The sequence below is a fragment of the Mchenga conophoros genome, linkage group LG1 (assembly GCF_057382185.1).
Source record: "Mchenga conophoros isolate Kocher_MC1m ecotype Shallow Benthic linkage group LG1, M_conophoros_male_GT1.1, whole genome shotgun sequence".
Lineage (NCBI taxonomy): Eukaryota > Metazoa > Chordata > Actinopteri > Cichliformes > Cichlidae > Mchenga > Mchenga conophoros.
The window spans coordinates 36138854-36145634 of record NC_140526.1 but is presented as its reverse complement, the minus strand read 5'-3'; positions in this window follow the sequence as shown (position 1 = coordinate 36145634).

Below are 6781 nucleotides of genomic sequence, written 5' to 3'. Positions count from 1 at the left end.
TAAGTAACCGAACATGCATGTCTTTGGACTGTGGGAGGAAGCCAGAGTACTCAGAGAGAATTCATGCAGACACGGGGAGAGCATTTGCAAACCCCACACAGAAAAGTCTCAGGCGGCTGGTGGATTCAAACCCGGGCCCCTTTGAGGTGACAGTGCTATCCTGCATCACTACTGTGCCTCTCCTCTCTCTGGCTTTCTACTCTTCATATTGTAATTATTTTTTCCAAGCTGGACTATGTGTGTAAGAACTTTATTTGCCACTCAGGCTGAATAAATTATACAAAATGTACTTAATTTTGACTATTTGAATTTTACTTTTACTCTATCAGTCATCTGTACTGTACTTTGCCAGTATGCTTGTTTCACTGAAAAATATGGACATGATTTTTTTTTCAGTTGGTATCCCCAAAACTGTTAATGTCTATTTTCGACTCTAGATCCAGTCTGACACAGACACTCCCAGACCACCTCCTCAGGCTCTTGTGTGGGGACATTCCAAAGCCAGATATGCTCATAATGTCAGCATGTCCTGGGTCTTTCCGGACCAGTTGAACAAGCTCAAAACATATCACCTAGGAACCATCCTAGTAGAATGCCGGATACCCTTAGCTAATCATCACTAATTGACCATGAGAGTGATAAACAGGTACATTGTGGAGTAACTAAAAAGCAGTAGGGGCATTATTTATGCTTGAATGATTCATAGGATCATTCAAGCACAAATGTTTGTTTCATAAAGTGCTTAAGCGGTTTATGAAACAAACAAACAAATCAAGGAGTGGACTGAAAATGAATAAACAACCAGCTGATGTCCAAAGAAAACTTTGAAAGAAATTCAAAAAGCCTGAAAAACTACTTTATAAAAATAGAAATAGGAAAGAAAAAAAACATGGTTTAAATGGACTCATGAATTTATCTTACCACTTATCCTGTACACAGTGTGCTGCCCGATTAGCTGCTTCTCAAGATATTAATAAATTCTGTTAGGATTCATTAAGGCCTCCAAGGAAGAAAGCCCTAATCCACACTGACAAATATAAATACATGAGTACCAGCAGAGTAATGAAGAGAAGTCTCACCATACCATACCATACCACCTTTATTTATAAAGCACTTTAAAATAAAACCAGGGTTCACAAAGTGCTGTACATATATAAACAGAAAATAACATCAAATATGTTAAAAACAGGGGATTATAAAAAATAGAAATAATCTCTTAAAAAGTGCCAAAGACCTCAGCAAATAAATATGTTTTAAGAAGAGTTTCAAACTCACACAATAAAGTGTGTTAGATTAATCCAGCTGAGATGTAACAAAGGCATGGATTACCGTCTCAAAAAGTTATTTTGGCTAACTGCCTCAAATGAAAAAAGCTAGTTCTTACAACAGTTCTGACCTGGCTTTCAAGTTTAGGATCTGCATCTATTTTAACTCCCAGATTAGCAGTGACCAGTTTAACATAATGTGCCAAGGAACCAAATCCACCAAAAACCATCACTTCTGTTTTTTGCTCATTAAAATGTAAAAAGTTCAGAGTAAAACCATGAGCTAAGCTCTTCTGAATCATTATGGTCGAGCTGCATTAGTGAATAAATGACTGGATTTAACTGGTCAGCTGAAAGTCAGAAGTAGCCATGAACATGCTATTGATTATTAAGCATGGCTAAATGATGACAAATGCTGATAATTCAGCAGACTTCAGTGCTTTGCTTGAGCAAATACCGTTGCAGGAGATATAAGTCTTTAACCTCTCCCTGAGGCAGTCACGTCCCTCAAAACATCCACCATCATTCCCATTCCTAAGAAATAAGTGGTCTCCTGTCTGAATGACTACAATCTTGTTGCACTGACATCCGTCATCATGAAGTGCCTCGAGCGGCTAGTCAAAGGTCACATCTGCTCCTCCCTCCCCGACACAATTCAATTCAATTCAATTCAATTCAATTTTATTTATATAGCGCCAAATCACAACAAAGGTCGCATCATGGCGCTTCATAGATACAGAGAAAAACCCAACAATCATATGACCCCCTATGAGCAAGCACTTTGGCGACAGTGGGAAGGAAAAACTCCCTTTTAACAGGAAGAAACCATCTGCTGTGACCGGTTGGGGTGAGAGAAGGAAGACAGGATAAAGACATGCTGTGGAAGAGAGACAGAGGTTAATAACAGATATGATTCAATGCAGAGAGGTCTGTTAACACACATAGTGAGTGAGAAAGGTGACTGGAAAGGAAAAACTCAACGCATCATGGGAATCCCTGGCAGCCTACGTCTATTGCAGCATAACTTAGGGTGGATTCAGGGTCACCTGGTCCAGCCCTAACTATATGCTTTAGCAAAAGGAAAGTTTGAAACCTAATCTTAAAAGTAGAGATAGTGTCTGTCTCCCGAATCCAAACTGGAAGCTGGTTCCACAGAAGAGGGGCCTGAAAACTGAAGGCTCTGCTTCTAGGAACAACAAGTAGGCCTGCAGTGCGAGAGCGAAGTGCTCTAATAGGGTGATATGGTACTACAAGGTCATTAAGATAAGATGGGGCCTGATTATTTAAGACCTTGTATGTGAGGAGCAGGATTTTGAATTCAATTCTGGATTTAACAGGAAGCCAATGAAGGGAAGCCAAAACAGGAGAAATCTGCTCTCTCTTTCTAGTCCCTGTCAGGACTCTTGCTGCAGCATTTTGGATTAGCTGAAGGCTTTTCAGTGAGTTTTTTGGACATCCTGATAATAATGAATTACAGTAGTCCAGCCTGGAAGTAATAAATGCATGAGCTAGTTTTTCAGCGTCACTCTGAGACAGGATACTTCTAACTTTAGAGATGTTGCACAAATGGAAGAAAGCAGTCTTACATATTTGTTTAATATGTGCGTTGAAGGACATATCCTGGTCAAAAATGACTCCAAGGTTCCTCACAGTGTTACTGGAGGCCAAGGTAATACCATCCAGAGTAAAAATCTGCTTAGATACCATATTTCTAGGCTTTTCAGGGCCGAGTACAATAACCTCAGTTTTATCTGAATTAAGAAGCAGACAGTTAGCGGCCATCCAAGTCTTTATGTCTTTAAGACATTCCTGCAATTTAACTAATTGGTGTGTGTTATCTGGCTTCATGGACAGATAGAGCTGGGTGTCATCTGCATTGCAGTGAACATTTATGCTATGTCTTCTAATGATGCTGCCTAGGGGAAGCATGTATAGTGTAAACAGAATTGGTCCTAGCACTGAACCCTGTGGAACTCCATAATTAACCTCAGTGTGTGAAGAGGACTCTCCATTTACATGAACAAACTGGAGTCTATTAGATAGATATGATACAAACCACTGCAGTGCAGTACCTGTAATACCTACAGCATGTTCTAATCGCTCTAATAGGATATTATGGTCGACAGTATCAAGCGCTGCACTGAGGTCTAGCAGGACAAGCACAGAGATGAGTCCACTGTCAGAAGCCATAAGAAGATCATTTGTAACCTTTATTAATTAAAGCTGTTTCTGTGCTGTGATGAGCTCTGAAACCGACTGAAACTCTTCAAATAAGCCATTCCTCTGCAGATGACCTGTTAGCTGTTTGACAACTACTCTTTCAAAGATTTTTGATATGAAAGGAAGGTTGGAGATTGGCCTATAATTAGCTAAGACTGCTGGGTCTAGAGATGGCTTTTTGAGTAAAGGCTTAACTACAGCCAGCTTGAAGGCCTGTGGTACATAGCCGATTATTAGAGATAGGTTGATCATATTTAAGATCGAAGAATTAATTAATGGCAGGACTTCTTTGAGCAGTTTTGTAGGAATGGGGTCTTAAAGACACGTTGATGGTTTGGAGGAAGTAATTATTGAAGTTAACTCAGAAAGATCAATTGGAGAAAAAGAGTCTAACTTAACATCAATGGTACTAAGAGTAGCTGTAGATAATATTACATCTGTAGGATGATTATTGGTAATTTTTTCTCTAATGATAAAAATTTTATTTGTGAAGAAGTTCATGAAGTCATTACTAGTTAACGTTAAAGGGATGGTTGGCTCGATAGAGCTCTGACTGTTTGTCAGCCTGGCTACAGTGCTGAAGAGAAACCTGAGGTTGTTCTTATTTTCTTCAATCAGTGACGAATAGTAAGATGTTTGGCTTTGCGGAGGGCTTTCTTATAAAGCAGCAAACTATTTCTCCAGGCTAAATGATGATCCTCTAAATTTGTGACACGCCATTTCCTCTCCAGCTTATGAGTCATCTGCTTTAGGCTACGTGTTTGAGAATTATACCACGGAGTCAGGTACTTCTGATTTGAGACCTTAGTTTTCACAGGAGCTACAGTATCCAGAGTTGTACGTAGTGAGGAGGTAAAATTATTAACAAGATAATCGACCTCTGTTGGGGTAGCGTTCAGAGCTGCTCTGCTCTATGTTGGTACAGGTCATTGAAGATGATAACAGTGGGTGGATTATATTCCTAAACTTAGTTACAGCACTTTCAGAAAGACATCTACTTTGATAAAGTCTACTCTCCACTGCTGTGTAATCAATTATTGTAAATGTAAATGTTATCAGGAAATGATCAGACAGGAGAGGGTTTTCAGAAAACACTGTTAAATGTTCAGTTTCTATGCCATATGTTAAAACAAGATCTAGAGTGTGATTAAAGTGGTGGGTGGGTTCTTTTACATTTTGAGAGAAGCCAATTGAGTCTAATAACAGATTAAATGCCATGTTGAGGCTGTCATTTTTAGCATCTACATGGATGTTAAAATCACCCACAATAATTATTTTATCTGAGCTGAGCACTAAATTAGATATAAAGTCTGAGAAATCAGACAGAAACTCTGTGTAAGGCCCAGGTGATAGATGATAACAAGTAAGACTGGTTTCTGAGTTTTACAGCTGGGGTGGACAATGTTAAGCATCAGGCTTTCAAATGAATTAAAAGTCTGTCTTGGTCTTTCGTTAATTAATAGGCTGGTGTGAAAAATTGCTGCCACACCGCCCCCTCGGCCTGTGCGTCGAGATTTCTGGTAGTTAGAATGACTCGGGGTGTTGATTCATTTAAACGAACATAATCATCCTGCTGCAACCAGGTTTCTGTAAGGCAGAGTAAATCGATTTGTTGATCAATTATTAAGTCATGTACTAACAGAGACTTGGAGGAGAGAGAACTAATATTTAATAATCCACATTTCACTGTTTTACTCTTTGGTTCAGATGTGGATACTGTATTGTTCTTTCTTTGTGATCGTTTATGTTTAAGTTGTTTATTAAACCAAGGGTGATAGAGCTTTTGCTACTGTGGCCGCCAGACTGTGGAATTCTCTTCCTCAGAACTTAAGATCTGCAGACTCAGTGATTACTTTTAAAAAACAGCTAAAAACACATCTTTTTAAAATTGCGTTTTGTTAACTTTTGACTGTTTTTTTTTTTATACCTTGTGAAGCACTTTGTGATCTTTTATCTAGAAATGTGCTATATAAATAAAATTTTACTTATTTACTTACTTATTGCTGGTTTTTAGTTTGTTTTTCGTCTTTTTGGGAGCTCCTGCTACCCCCCCAAAAACCCATCTCCATAGAGATGGGTTTTTGGGGGGGTAGCAGGAGAGAAACTGCAGAGAGGCGTGTAAGACTGCAACTCTGCTTCCTGGTCCCAACTCGGGATAGTCATATTTTGGGGGGTTTAATAAATTTGTCCATATTTCTAGAAATGAGAGCTGGCAATGCACAGCACCCTCACTCACCTGGAAAAAGGGAATACATATGCAAGAATGCTCTTCATCGACTACAGCTCGGCATTTAACACTATAATCCCCTCAAAACTTGCCATGAAGCTCGTCGACCTTGGGCTAGGAACACACCAATCTGCAGATGGATTCTAAACTTCCTCACAAACAGGCCCCAGGTGGTGAGAGTTGGTAAGCACACCTCCTCATCACTCATCCTAAACACAGGAACACCACACGGTTGAGGAAGTTTGGCAACACTAACATCGCCTCAAATTTCTACAGGTGTGCAGTTGAGAGCTTGCTGATGAGCTGCATTACAGTTTGGTATGGAAGCTGCTCTGCTAGCAGCCGTAAATCACTACAGGGGTGGTGAAGGCAGCAGAGCACATCACTGGCACGAGACTTCCTGCCATTCAGGACATTTATCTTCAATGATGCCTCCGCAAAGCACACAGCATCATCAAGGACCACAGCCACTCAGCATATAAGCTCTTCTCCTTGTTACCATCTGGCAGACGTTACAAGAGTCTGTCTGCTTGGACTACAAGACTTAAAAACAGTTTCTACCATCAAGCCATACAACACCTCAACCACAACACTTAAACACACACAACACACTCCACAGAATGCACTCAGACGCTACCCTGCAGCTTTACAAGTAAACTGTAAAATCTGCACTGGTCACTTCACTTTATTGGTATTTATATTAGGAAAAAAATGTGCAATACTGTACTAACTGCCACTAAAGAAAATTGTACTGTTCAGTCTGTACTGCTGCTCATTCCTGCCACTGTGCAATATTCCATGTGCCCCCCCACCCCCCACATTCCTATTTAAGATTTTCTTTATTTAATCACTAGTGTGTACATATATTTATATATACATATATAGCTGCCTCCACCAGTGTGTGAATGTGAGAGTGAATGAATAGTGGCATTGTAAAGCGCTTTCGGTGCCTTGAAAAGCGCTATATAAATCCAATCCATTATTATTATTATTATTATTAGGGGTGCAACGATACTCGTATCGATATTGAACCGTTCGATACAGTGCTTTCGGTTCGGTACGCATATGT